Here is a 15,834-nt window from a genome sequence, read left to right as displayed (position 1 = left end):
ACCCTGGGCACCATCGTAGGGTTGCTGACGGACATTCAAAAGACCTTGAGGGACACCGTGGCCCTCCAAGGGGCCCCTGACACTAGCATGGACGATGAACTGCCCACCACCTCGGCCGACGCTAGTGGACAGGACGCCCCGCCACAGGACCACCACACCAGCACCCCAGCCCCTGCAGATGGACAACCACCATGCAAGCGGTCCCTGAGATCCAGGAACAGGACAGAGCAAGATGGCAAGACCCCCGCCAGGAAATAAGACCACCCTGATTGTCCTCCCACTGTCCCACTTTGTTACCCTGTCCATATTCGAACTGCCCCAGCTCCACTTCCTATGCCAAGATGGGCAGTGCACCTGTGAGACTAATCGACTGGACTCTTCCATGGGGATTCCTCCACCATCACCCATCACCATTTTACAACCCCCCTTCATTTTCTGAGCACTTAAATAAACACCCTTGAAACACCAAAAAATCTGGAGTCAGTCTATGATTTGATACTTTGTATTATCAATCACAGTGTAATAATGGGTTACCCATTGTAAGTCTAACATACCTATGTCACACATCACAAGCCCTTGAAGGATGCAAGCAGTTGACACGTAGGTTACCACACTTGTGAAACTGAAATGGAAGGGTACAACTCAATTAACAAATAGTGCGTGAAATGTAGGTACAGGATAGAGGTAGACGTGTGAAAGTTAATGTAATGTTAAACCAGAAAATGTTCTCACCTGTGTGTCACTGGAAATATTGCTGTATGACTGAATCCCTGTTGTCGTTTTCTTCTTCCTCAGCTTCATCCTCTTCACTGTCCACAGGCTCCACAGGCTCCACAGCTGCTACAACACCGTCATCTGGATCATCCTCCTGCAGAAAAGGCACCTGGCATCGCAATGCCAAATTATGGAGCATGGAGCAGGCGACAATGATGTCGCACACCTTCTTCGGTGAGTAGAATAGGGATCCACCTGTCATATGGAGGCACCTGAACCTGGCCTTAAGGAGGCCGAAGGTGCGTTCGATAACCCTCCTAGTCCGCCCATGGGCATCATTGTACCGTTCCTCTGCCCTGGTCCTGGGATTCCTCACTGGGGTCAATATCCAGGAAAGGTTGGGGTAACCAGAGTCCCCCAATAGCCATACACGGTGCCTCTGGAGTTGACCCATCATATCAGGGATGCTGCTATTGGGCAGGATGTAGGCGCCATGCACTGAGCCAAGGAACATAGCATTTACCTGCGAGATGTACTGGTCTGCCAAACAGACCATCTGGACATTCATAGAATGATAACTCTTCCTGTTCCTGCACACCTGTTCACTCCTGCGGGGGGGGGACCAGAGCTACATGGGTCCCATCAATTGCACCTATGACGTTGGGAATATGTCCAAGGGAATAGAAGTCACCTTTCACTGTAGGTAAATCCTCCACCTGAGGGAATATGATGTATCTCCTTACGTGTTTCAGCAGGGCAGACAACACTCTGGACAAGACTTTGGAAAACATAGGCTGGGACATCCCTGATGCCATGACCACTGTTGTCTGAAATGACCCACTTGCAAGGAAATGGAGCACTGACAGCACCTGCACGTCAGGGGGGATTCCAGTCAGATGGCGGATCGGTGACATCAGGTCTGGCTCCAACTGGGTACATAGTTCCTGGATAGTGGCACGGTCAAAACTGTAGGTGACGATGACATGTCTTTCTTCCATTGTCAACAGGTCCACCAGCGGTCGGTACACCAGAGGATTCCGCCATCTTCTCATATGTCCCAGCTGACGGTGCCTACGAAGGACAACAGCGAAGAACCAGTCATTAATCCTCCAGGTATGTACCCACTGTTACACACAAGACTACACCAGACACAAAACCCTTCCTGTATGTGTGTTGAGTGTAAGCCTAGCTATGTTTGACGCAGTAGTAAATGAAGCCATGTGGGCCCCTGAAACGGCGGCTGCCTGACTTCTAAACTGGGACAATGGGATTGTGGGGTAACTTCGCTGGCGTTGCACACCGTCGCGGTAGGCGGTCGTAGACCGCGGCGCAATGCTGCATTGGTTAACATTGGACCCTATGGGTCCCAGGAGCCAATGAACAGGTGCGCTGGCGGTGATGATGCGCACCGCCGCGGACGTCACCGCCGCGGACGTCACCGCCATTTTCTATCTGTTCACTCACTAGATACCTGACCTTCGACAGGAGAGGACCTACACTGCTAGTGCTGCTGTGACCTCGGTCTGGAAGCGACGATGGCTGCTGCGTCTGGGGAAAGGGCCCCTGCCTTCACTGCACAGGAGTTGGAGAAACTTGTGGATGGGGTCCTCCCCCAGTACACGCTACTCTACGGTCCTCCAGACCAACAGGTTAGTACAGAGGGAGCACGTTGTATGGGCTAGGCCTGGGTGGAGAGGGCTGGGTGGAAGAGGGAAGGGGGCAGAGTACAAAGAACAGTTATGCATGGGAATGAATGGGCCACATGGCCAGAGTAGGGAGGGGGCCACTCACATTGACGGTGCAGTTGGTAATGACTGTACCTCTTCCCTTGTGCATGTCATGTAGGTCAGCGCCCACCAGAAGAGAGACATTTGGCGTGCCATCGCCAAGGAGGTCCGGACCCTGGGGGCCCACCAGAGACAGGGCACCCACTGCCGTAAGAGATGGGAGGACATTCGCCGCTGCAGCAAGAAGACGGCGGAGGCTCAGCTGGGGATGGCCTCCCAACGTGGGAGGGGTGCCCGTCGCACCATGACCCCCCTGATGTTCCAGATCCTGGCGGAGGCCTACCCAGAGTTGGATGGGCGCTTGAGGACATCACAGCAGACACAAGGGGGTGAGTACAACCTCATTCTGTGGACTTTGCGTGCAGTGGAGGGGTCTGGGTGGGGGAGGTGGGCTGTGGGTGTCCCTAGTCCAGGGCGAATTTGGTAGGCAAGGCCCCTCTGTAATGTAGGCCATGTGGCACTCTACCCCACCTCACCAGAGTGCCAAGTTGAGGTATAGTTGCCCCTGTGGTATCCATGTGCGCAGATGTCCACCATTGCCATGTAAGCCATATCCCAGAAATTGCATGTGCAGAGGGCAGGAGCACGGCGTAATGCAGGGGGCTGCTGCGTCTGTCTTGTCCGCCAACGGTAGCGGAATGCCATGCACTAAAACTCTCTTTCTTCTGTCTCCCCCCCTTTTCCTGCTCTCCCTGTCCTTTTGTACATCAGCATCATCAGGGGGAGGTACAGTGGCACCGGAGCACGAGGGAGCTGCATCCCACATGGCCATGGAGGGCCACACCACAGACTCTGAATGCACCAGTGGGACGGAGGGCGAAGGGAGCTTCACGTCGGCCATCGGATCACCAACCAGTGACACGGACTCGTTCGCCGATGGGAGCTCCCCTGTGGTGGCGGCACCATCTGTGTGCCCCACTTCTACAGGTACAGCTGCCACCTCCCCTACCAGCACCGCCCTCCCAGCAGCCCCTCAGCGTTCGCCCCGTGCCTGCTCACCCAGGAGGGTGGGCATCACCTTCGCCCCAGGCACCTCAGGCATTGCCCCAGTCACCCCTGCTGCCCTCAGTGAGGAGGCCATTGACCTCCTCAGGTCACTCACTGTTGAGCAGTCTACCATTGTGAATGCCATCCAGGGTGCAGAACGAGAGTTGCAACACGGTAATGCATTCCTGGAGGGCATTCATTCTGGTCAGGCTGTCCTTCAGCGAACCCTGCAATCTCTGGCCTCAGCACTGATGGCAGCCATAGTCCCTGTGTCCAGCCTCCCCCCTCCAACTTCCTCCACCCAGACCCAATCTCCTGTACCCCAGCCCATCCCAAGCACATCTACAGACCAGCATGCACACAAGTCAACACACACAAGTAGCTCAAGCAAACATAGGCACCACACACACCACAGGCACTCACGCAAGCCTCACCCACATACAGACACAGCAACATCCACTGTCTCCACTGTGTCCCCCTCCTCCTCTTCTCCCTCCTCCCTCCCAGTCTCGTCGACACACACACCTGCATGCACCACATCTACAGGCACTACGACTCGCACCAGGACACCCAGCACCACAGGCCGCTCACCTGCACTCACCACCTCCACTGCCATTTACACGTCCCCTGTGTCCCCTCCCAGTGTGTCTGTGACGCCCCCTCCCAAAGTACACAAACGTCGGCAATCACTCACCCAACATCCATCCACCTCACAACAGCCTCCAGTACCTGCACCTGCACCCAAAACACCTAAAGTGACACCTCCTACAACCATCTCCTCTTCCTCCACTCCCAGACCCCCTCCAGCTACCCATCCCAGTGTTCGTCAGAAACTGTCCCTATGTCAAATTGACCTTTTTGCCCCCACCCCGCCTCCAATTCATCAGTCCCGTCATAGCGCCTCAGCCAAAAAGCTTCCAATACCAGTGGTGCCTGTTCAAGGTTTGTGGAGTGCACCGGCCACCAGGGCAGGCAGTAGGACCCGGAGCCAAGGCACTGGCAGCCCACCCACTGTAAAGGTTCTAAAATTGGAGAGTGGATGACGGGACCATGTTAAGACTCCTGGTGGGACAACAAGTGACATGGGTTCGAAGTGGATTGGTGAGTCAGCTGTAACTCCAACAAAGGTGGGGAAGGTCCAGAGGAAGTCTGCCCAGCCTGTTGTGAGTGTCACGGCGGAGAAGTGCGCCATCATTTCCGGCGGTCCAGACACAACCGCCAGCACCGTCGTCACTGGTCTAGAGACCACCGCCAGAGTCACAGCCCAGGAGGGCCCAAGTATCGTCACTGGTCAGGAGACCACCGCCAGAGTCACAGCCCAGGAGGGCCCAAGTATCATCACTGGTCCAGAGACCACCACCAGAGTCACAGCCCAGGAGGGCCCAAGTATCGTCACTGGTCAGGAGGCCACCGCCAGAGTCACAGCCCAGGAGGGCCCAAGTATCGTCACTGGTCCAGAGACCACTGCCAGAGTCACAGCCCAGGAGGGCCCAAGTATTGTCATTGGTCAGGAGACCACCGCCAGAGTCACAGCCCAGGAGGGCCCAAGTATCGTCACTGGTCCAGAGACCACCGCCAGAGTCACAGCCCAGGAGGGCCCAAGTATCTTCACTGGTCCAGAGACCACCGCCAGAGTCACAGCCCAGGAGGGCCCAAGTATCGTCACTGGTCAGGAGACCACCGTCACTGCCGGAGTCAAAGCCCAGGAGGGCCCAAGTATCATCACTGGTCCAGAGACCACCACCAGAGTCACAGCCCAGGAGGGCCCAAGTATCGTCACTGGTCAGGAGACCACCCCCAGAGTCACAGCCCAGGAGGGCCCAAGTATCGTCACTGGTCCGGAGACCACCGCCAGAGTCACAGCCCAGGAGGGCCCAAGTATCGTCACTGGTCCGGAGACCACCGCCAGAGTCACAGCCCAGGAGGGCCCAAGTATCGTCACTGGTCAGGAGACCACCGCCAGAGTCACAGCCCAGGAGGGCCCAAGTATCGTCACTGGTCAGGAGACCACTGCCAGAGTCACAGCCCAGGAGGGCCCAAGTATCGTCACTGGTCCAGAGACCACCGCCAGAGTCACAGCCCAGGAGGGCCCAAGTATCGTCACTGGTCAGGAGGCCACCGCCAGAGTCACAGCCCAGGAGGGCCCAAGTATCGTCACTGGTCCAGAGACCACCGCCAGAATCACAGCCCAGGAGGGCCAAAGTATCGTCATTGGTCAGGAGACCACCGCCAGAGTCACAGCCCAGGAGGGCCCAAGTATCGTCACTGGTCCAGAGACCACCGCCAGAGTCACAGCCCAGGAGGGCCCAAGTATCTTCAATGGTCCAGAGACCACCGCCAGAGTCACAGCCCAGGAGGGCCCAAGTATCGTCACTGGTCAGGAGACCACCGCCACTGCCGGAGTCAAAGCCCAGGAGGGCCCAAGTATCATCAAAGGTCCAGAGACCACCACCAGAGTCACAGCCCAGGAGGGCCCAAGTATCGTCACTGGTCCGGAGACCACCGCCAGAGTCACAGCCCAGGAGGGCCCAAGTATCGTCACTAGTCCAGAAAACACCGCCAGAGTCACAGCCCAGGAGGGGCCCGGATGCCACAGCCCCGCTGGGCAATGATGGAACGTCATGCCACCCACCAATGCTCATTGTAGAGAACGTCATGCCACCCACCAATGCCCATTGGAGAGAACGTCAGGCCACACACCAATGCCCAGTGTAGAGATCGTCATGCCACACACCAATGCCCAGTGTAGAGATCGTCATGCCACACACCAATGTCCGTATCAGAACTGCCATGGCAAAGCACCGCTGAACAGGGCAAAGACCGCCATGGCAAAGCACCGCTGAACAGGGCAAAGACCGCCATGGCAAAGCACAGCTGAACAGTCCATAGACCGCCATGGCAAAGCACCTCTGAACAGTTGATAGACCGCCATGGCAAAGCACCGCTGAACAGGGCAAAGACCGCCATGGCAAAGCACCGCTGAACAGTCCATAGACCGCCATGGCAAAGCACCGCTGAACAGGGCAAAGACCGCCATGGCAAAGCACCGCTGAACAGTCCATAGACCGCCATGGCAAAGCACCGCTGAACAGTCCATAGACCGCCATGGCAAAGCACCGCTGAACAGGGCATGCACCGTGTAGGAATGAAAAGGCCGCCACATCAGGCATCCTTCTCCCATGTGCAGCTGGAACAGTGACCGGACATGAACTTTCACGGGGAGACTCATCCAGTCTGGGCACCAGTCCCCCCCAGTACCAGTAGAGAACTGCATCTACTTGAGAGACTGTGGCTTTGCATTCCCCAGAATGGCACAGTGGGCAACCCACCCACTGTAGAGACTTGAGAGACTGTGCCTTTGCACTCCCCAGGATGGCACAGTGGGCAACCCACCCACTGTAGAGACTTGAGAGACTGTGGCTTTGCACTCCCCAGGATGGCACAGTGGGCAACCCACCCACTGTATAGACTTGAGAGACTGTGGCTTTGCACTCCCCAGGATACATCAATGGGCATGGAGCCCCGTCGTGGATCTGGCTTGGCATTCATCTGGCTGAGGTGCCCACCCTTCCCTTCCCCCTGAGGTGCCTGTAGTGTTTCTATCTGATGCCCCGGCAGTGTTCTCTCCGATTTTGGTCAGGTATAGTTTGTGGGCCTCGCCCAAGCATTTTTGGACTGTTGGTGCACGGACATTGTTGTGTACATATCTGCACTACTTCTCGGATTGTATGTGTAAATAAGATTGATTTTGAGATATATATATCTGTATATTTTTGTATGACATGTATATTGCCACATTACAATGTTTGACCGAATTTCGCATTGTCTTTTCATTCTTCCGGGGGGATTGTGGGTTGTTACTGTGATTTTTGTGAATGCATTGGTGTGTATGTTGTAATATGCAAGGGTGGGGGTGGGGGTGTTTGGTGGGTGTCCCCCTAACTTTTGCCTCCCCCCTCCCCCGTGTCATAGATGCAGTACTCACCGGTGTCTTCGACGCCTACGTAGCTGTTGGTCGTAGAGGAGCAGAAAGACAAGGGCAAGTAGGATTTGTAATTTGGCCTCCATGGTGTCCTCCTTCCTCGTGGAGTATGTTGAGGTGAGCGTTTTCCCATAGCAAAAGCTGTTTCCGCCGTGTTTTTATCCACAGTGAATCCGCCCCGGAAAAGGTGGCGGATTGGCGGGTTGTAATAGTGTGGGCGGTACATTGTCTCCCGCCTGTCTGTTGGCGGTGACCGCCGCGCTGCTTGTCTGTACCGCCGTGGCGGGCGGTGTATTAAAGTGGCTGTCTTTGTTGGCGGTTGCCGCCAGGGTCATAATTCCCTTTTTTTGTCCGCCACCCTGTTTGCCGTATTTCCGCAGCTTTAACACCGTCTGCCAGGGTTGTAATGACCACCTATGTCTATCCACACAAGTGAGGTACCATTTTTATTGAGAGACCTGAATGCTGGGTAGAAGAAAGCTTGTGGCTCCCCGCAGAATCCAGGACTTTCCATCACAGAAATACGAGGAAAATTTGTTTTTTAGTCAACAATTGAGGCTTGCAAGGGATTCTGGGTATAAAAAAATAAATGGTGAAAGCCATGCAAGTCGGCCCACCCTGCACCCCCCTAGCAGTCTAGTTTAAAAAATATTCCAGGTTGGCTAGGTTTCCATAGATGCCGGCTGAGCTAGGGTCCAAAATCTCGAGCTGCCCACTTTGGGAAAAAAGGTTCAGTTTTTGGTGGAAAAATGCACTGAGCCTATGTTAAGTTTTTGGCCATTTCCTGTTGTGGGCACTAGGTCTTCCCACACAATTGAGGTACCATTTTGTTTTGGGGAGACCTGGAGGAATGCCTGGGTGGGAGGAGGTTTGTGACTCCCCACATATTCCAGAACATTCCATCAAAGAAATAAGTAGAAAATGTGTCTTTAGTCAAAGTTGGAGGTATGCAAGGGATTCTGGGTACAAAAACAAAGTGAAAGCCAAGCAAATCAACCCACCCTGCATACCTCTTGGTGTCTAGTTTTCAAAAATGTACAAGTTGGCTAGGTTTGACTTTTGGGCCATTTCCTGTTGCCAGCACTAGGTCTACCCACACTAGCGAAGTACTATTTTTTTCTGAGAGACCTAGGGGAATGCAGCATGGAAGAAAGTTTGTGGCTGCCCGCAGATTCTGGGGCTTTCCATGAGAGAAAATGAGGAAAATGTGTTTTTTAATCACAGTTTGAGGTTTGCAAGATATTCTTTGTAAAAGAAGTGGTCTGAGCCATGCACGTCAGCTCAATGTGGATACCCCTAGGTGTCCAGTTTTAAAAAATATACAGGTTGACTAGGTTTCCCTAGGTGCCAGCTGATCTAGAGTCCAAAATCTTGAGCTACTCACATTGAAAAGAAAGGGCCAGTTTTTAGCTGAAAAATTTGATGTGTCCATGTTGTTTTGTACTGTTTCCTTTCACTGGCACTAGGCCTACCCATACAAGTGAGGTATCATTTTTATCGTGAGATGTGTGGGAGAATAGAACGTTTGTTATTACCTATTGAATTTCACTGCATTATTGCCTTTCAAATGTAAGCCAATGTATAAGAAAGATGATATTTTGAAAAATACCCTCCAAATTATACACTAGGACGGGTACCCACAAATTCAAAGATGTAGAAATAAGTACTGCTGCTAGTCTCTATATCTTGTGCTTATTTCAGAAATACATAAGTTTCCTTGATGTCCATTTTTCACTCTCCCTATTCCGGTGTAACAATCAGTCTAGTCTTGGTACTCAATGAAAAAACAGTTTACGGTGCAACTCAGTTGTTGGCTCTTGGTTTGGAGAACCCACAAACCCTATATTTAACCACAACTAGAAGGGACTAGCAGACACAATGGAATACTGCTTCTGTTAATCAGCCATCGTGACAAACAGTTACAGAGTTGTCACAAATGCCTGTTTTTTCCTACTCATTTTCAATATTTCTTTATTTCAACAGTTCTTTTTCTTTGCAAAACCTTGTGCAAGCTACACATGCTGAATTTGTAATTTTGTTCACGTTTCAGAACTGTATAGCTTTTCTAGTTCACCCATGGGTTTTCCACTGTTTTCCACCACAAACTGCATGTAGGTTGAGAGCACAAAAATATAGAAAATAGGCTACCTCTTAAAAAAAGCCAAAACTCTGATAAAATATTAGGTTTCTGGACTCAGCTCTCCATGTCCTGAAAGCTGGGAAAGTGGTGACTTTAGTACATTAAACTGTTTGTGGATACCATTCTTAAGGAAAAAAACACTTTTTCCCTATCTTTTAAAAACAATTTCAAAATGTTACTATAGTTTCCCTTTTTCTCAGTCCCCTCCGGGGGAATCCACAAACACTGGGTACCTTTACAATCCCCAGGATGCTGGAAAATAAGGACGCACATTTGGCATGGATACCTTGTGTGCAAAAACATTTATGGAGCTCTAAGCGTGAACTACCCCAAATAGCCAAATAAGGGCTCAATACCTGGGGTGTGGGGAGGCCCAGCAGCTAAGAGATTAATACTGATCAATTGCTGGAGGTGAGAACATTTTACATTTTCTAATTTTTTGTGCTGTGACGAATAGCTGATGTCTGTTGCAAACATTTTTTTATTCCTGTTGTTTCCAGAGGTAGGTGTATAGTCTGTGTTTGTCTCTTTGCTGCACCTTCTTTACCTGTTTATCAATCTCCTACATTTTGTGTTCCTTACCTAATTCATTGGTACTGGTTTTTCAGGCTTATGAAAGCTTGATTGATACCAACTTGACATGCCACCTATGCTAGAGCAGGTCTTGAGAAACATTCAGAGTTTCAATGGCTGAGGATTAATGCTTCCTTTCCAATCTATGACTTTTTATCACAAAGGGCCTCATTACAAAGTGCCTCATTATGAGTCTAGCGGTCCATGGACCACCAGACTCATGGTAGCAGTTGGATCACCACACTCCAGGTAGTCCGACTGCCACATTACAACCCTGGCGGTCAGACCGCAATCACTACCAGAAACAAGGTACCCGATGGGCTGATGGCAGTCGGACTCGTGGTCAGCCATGGTGGTGCTGAATTCAGCTCCACTGTGCTGATCACTGCTCCTGTTTCCGCCAGCCTTTGCCTTTCCATGGTAGGGACCCTGTCATGGAACGGCTGGCAGAAATACAGTGCAGGGGGCGACAGGGCTACCCTTGCACTGCCTATGCCCAGGGCATGGGCACTGCAGGGACCCCATGCCAGCACCCTCGGAATGCACACTGTTGGAATGCTCATTCCAAGGGTGCTGGTGTGCTACGGTATTGGCCTCGGTTCCCTCAAGAGAGCCAAGATCAATACCGTAGCACTGTTCCCACTGGGCTGACCTGTGGGAACATCATAATATGATGTTCCCTCCTGTCATCCTGGTGGGAACATGATAATAAAGCAGGGGGTGAGGCAGCAGGGTTGACGGCCATCTCATCCCCATTAGTTTGGCGGTCAGCTCGTCTGACCCCCAAACTTGTAATCAAGCCCCTAATATTTTTTTTCTTCATGACTTTAAGTTTTCTGTTATACAATATGCCATTAAGGAGCCTCTGCCCCCCATAGCACAAATCCTGTCAAGCAAAGATAATGAATCAACTTCTTTGCTGTGCTGCCATTAACAACTGTTCTTTTGGCATTGGGATAGCAGTAGTCATCCAAATGATCACATAACCCTCTTTGGATGCCATTGTCACTGTAAATTATTACCTATATCCACACCTACTCTCTCTCAAAGATAGTCTGGAGACAGAAGTAGCTAGAAGTATATTTTTAAGGGGACATGACCCTTAGCCATGACCAAACATTAAATATGTGCTCTATAAGTGCATTCATTCACAAATACTGGTTGTTCTACTAAATAATGACTCCCTGGAGTATCATGGATCAAAAATGTTGATGACATAATATAGTAAGTATAGATAATATACACGCATACATACATATACATAGATGATGTTTATGTAAAAGAGTTGAGGGTGGAAGCCACACAAAAACTACACGATCGAATCTCCATGAGTTTGAGCTCAGTTGTTTGCTCGGGTCCTGAAGAAATGGCTGCACCATCTTCACACTTGAGAGCATTGGGGAGTTTTTACAATGAATATCATCTGTTATGCAACATGGACAAGTACCTGAAAGACAAACCTCCATTAGGGTGTAAAGGAAGAGGCTGAGGAAGAGGCGAAGACAAAGAATGTGCCCGAGAAGAGTAAGAGCAGGCCATGCAAACCTCCGGACGGAACACCCTCAGCAAGGTTGTGAACTTTTCAAAAATTCTTTAACTGATGCAGAAAAGTCAGTACTTGAATTGGGATTTTCATTCTGCCCTGCGGTAGAGTTTAATTATGCACAGGCTCTAGTTGATTTATATTTGATTATTAGAAAATTAAAATGACAGAAATTGCATGAGCTGTCAAACAAGAAAATTACTCAGTCCAATAAATCTAATCTTACTAGCAGCATTACCATTAGAGATTTAGACTGTCTTCTGCCCTTGGTAAAATTGTTGAGGAAGGAGGGACTGGTGAGCCTCACGTTGATCTTGAAAGTATAATGCGCTCATTAGATATAGAAATGAATACCCACAGTAAGAGTGACTTTGAGGTAAAATCTTGTATGATTCTGACATTACCCCATGACAATATCGATGGGATGTATTTTATAAAAAGTGATGATAAAAGAGATGGCATACCTGAGAGATAGAAGAGTGAAGGTAAGTGATAATTTGCTCAGTGGGTAAAGACAGGCCTTGGAGTCCTTCAGGGTAGATGACACTAAAGTCATCAAGTCATCCGACAAGGGGGGTAATGAAGTGGTAATGGATGCATGTTTGTATGAAAGCTAAGCATTAATACAGCTCAATGACACTCATTGTTATGAAATTATCACTTTCAATATGTACAAAAAGTCTGTGAACAAATATCATGAGTATTTGATGGAATGTCGGGACAAGGGTATTTTGGATTTTGATGAGTATTTATTTGTAAAGAAAAATTATTCTAAAACCCATATGTTTTTATCTTCTGCCACAAATGCAAAAAAGTATGTCTGACCCGCCTGGGAGATCGATTGTGTCCTTGAATGAAGGTTTTCTTGAGAATACTGCACTTTACATCACTTTTTTTTTATTTCCATTTGTGACAGCGTTGCCTTCCTACTGCATGGACGGCAGCAATTTTTTGACCAAGATTCAGGATATTGAATGGACGAGTACAGATATTCCAATCACGATGGATGTTACCTGCTTATTTACATGAATAGATCATGAGTTTGGTTTGGAGGTGTGTGAGCATTTTCTAGAAACTAGATCTGATAGTTTTTATGAGCACAATAAAATGTTGCTCTGCATGATCAGAAACTGTTTAAAGGAGACTAACTTTGTGTTTAATGGAAAGTACTATTAACAAAAGATCAGGACTGCTATGGGTACCTGCTTCTTTCCCAGGTTCGCAATATCTCGTGATCGGTTGGTTGGAGGAGGATGTGGCCCTCTCGGACAAATATGAAGAATTCACTAGTCATGTCCAATTGTGAACAAGATGTATAGACAATTTATTTATCCTGTGGGATAGTCCTTTGGATTTGTCACAGATATATATATATATATATATATATATATATATATATATATATATATACAGATTCTGAATGATAATCCCTTTAACCTAAGATTCATTATGAGAATGAGTCAGGTAGAAACTGAGTTTTTGGACATAAAATTGAAGGTGAGTAATGGGAAGTTACAATCCATTTTATTCTGCAAAGAAACTGCAGGGAACAACTTACCATATTTTATCAGCCATCATCTAAGAAATCTGGTAAACAGTTTCCCTTATGGGTAAATTCTCAGAATTAAAAGGGCCTGCAACACCATGGAAGAATATAACACACAGAAGATGTCAATGAGGGCAAGATTCAGAGAGATAGGGATATATTGATAAGATTTTGAGGATAGCTGAAGACACAAATGACCCTATTTCCAGAGAACAATGACTATTTCCTAATTCTCATATGATCCCTAAAGATAACTGTATATGATTGATTACTACCTATAGTATACCTAAAGTATAGGGAAGGATTGGTCCATTTTAAGGAATGATATTGTTATAGGTTCCTCTTAACCCATCAGACCATCCATCACCTACAGAAGAGGCAAATCCCTTTGGGATATTTTGATTGGAAGTTATTTTCAAGGGTGGGTGATGAATTTGGCTCAGCTCGTGGAGTTTGCAGAGTTTTTCCCTCTCACCACTCCAAATCTGAAAAACTCCACGGAGCATAGATTTTTCTTCGTTCGAGCCCCCCAACGTTAAGTTGGTGAGTGTGAGGAAGGAAGATCTTACTCCAAACCACCCCCAGTGAGAGTTCTCAACGCAGGCAGTCGCGGATGATCACTAGCGCTCGCATAGAGAAACCTTCTGTTCGCATTGAGGAAGCTGCCGCTCGAGTGTGGTGCCATTTGCGCTGATTTTCCAGTTTGGGTCAAATGCCTGGCGCTAACAATCAGAGTGAACGGCGCAACCCAACACACACTGCCGCTTGCGGAACTCTGCGTGGCACGGCAGAGTTTTTGGGTCATTTCACGGAGTTCTGCATGGCGGTACTCCATAAACTCCACCCAGGCCTAGTCATTTTGTAAAAAACCCAAAGATAAAACTTGGTTGGGTACTACCAATGACTTTTAAAAATGTGGCCAGTGCAAGGCCTGCAGATATACTATCAATGTCCGGGAATATGTATCAGCCACTGGCAGGAAAAAATTGATAAAGCAATTTTTGACATGCTGGTCTGATTTCTGTGTATATGTAATGAGATGCCCTTGCATACTGATGTATATTGGTAGCCCTACTTTTCATTTAAGGAAACACATTTTGGAACACCAAAGGAAAATTAAGAATGCTGATACTGCTTACCCTGTTGATAGATATTTTACAAATGAACATGATGGCGATGTGGCACAGTTGGTTTTCTTTGCTGCTGACAGAATTAACTTAAATGTCTGGGAGGGGCACTGTACCAGGTCACTGAGACAACTAGAATTGAGGTATATTGTGTACTTACAGACCAAACCCCCATGCGGTTTTAACAATGATGGGGACCTGGAAGTACATGTAGGATGAAAGGGGCTATAGAGTCAAACAAAAGTTCGATGTTCCCGTTCATATCATATTAATGAGATAGTGATACAATAATTGATTGAATGATTGTGGGGATATGTTATTCTCTTATATCCTCTCTTACTCATGATATTCTCTGAGTGTGGAGATGTGGAAATTGATGCTTCTTGGCAATTTTGACCCTTTATGCGGATCGAAAAACAGACATCAAATATGATATTTTATTATGTATGGAAATATTTAAAACTAACGCATCATGCACAAGATGTGGGACTCTGTAGAGTTGCCTGGGAGAAAGTGAAGGTTAATTGTTGTTGGATATGAGTATCATTATGATTTTATATGATATTTTAATGTAACTTGATCTATGTATGGAATATGCTATAAAATTAGAATGCTAAATGGAAATCCTGGACATATATTGTGCACTGGCACTTTACAGACAATTGGATTGTATAAAATTGGCTCACTGTGCGCAGGATTGATGAATGTAATGTTAATTGGCCCACCATGAGAATATACTTTATCAAGACTGTTGTGTGAAGAAATTGAAAGAATGATTCAACATTCATTATATGGGTATGGAAATTGTTAGAAATACAGAATAAGAGAGTAATAGCAAATATTTGTAATGTGAAGAGTATTGGTACATGACAGTGCAATTTGGCCCCACATGGAACTCATTAGGATTTTGTTTGTGTTTTTTGATACACTCCTTGAACATAGCTTTTTTATAACAAACATGAATAATTGATATGTTGCATAGCAGGAAATATTTTGTGGTATACAGCATAGAAATTATGATATTGTTGATGCTTGTTGTCTATATTGGTTGATATTTTGTCTATGCCTATTGTTATGTTTCTATTTCATTCCCACGGGAGAGGAGGCACATTACCTTGAGAAAGGCTTTATATAGCCTTTCTCAAATGTATAAATATAATGTGTGTATATGTGTGTGTGTGTGTAAAATCTAAACCTAACTGTAACAACGTTCCTGTAACCTTTGGCTTTTTATTGAACTGCTAAGGTTTTTTAAATTTTATTTTTGAACTATAACGTCCCTGTGATCTTTGTTTTTTCAGTGAATTTCTCTGGATTTTTAATGCTATTTTCTAACTATAACGTCCCCGTAACCTTTGTTTTTTAGGTGAATTTCTAGGTTTCTTAATGAAAATTATTATTTGATTACCATATATTAATCCACGCACTGCAACCA

This window comes from Pleurodeles waltl, chromosome 5 (genome assembly GCF_031143425.1).
Source record: "Pleurodeles waltl isolate 20211129_DDA chromosome 5, aPleWal1.hap1.20221129, whole genome shotgun sequence".
NCBI classification, from domain to species: domain Eukaryota; kingdom Metazoa; phylum Chordata; class Amphibia; order Caudata; family Salamandridae; genus Pleurodeles; species Pleurodeles waltl.
Note: the sequence above shows the minus strand (reverse complement) of the source record.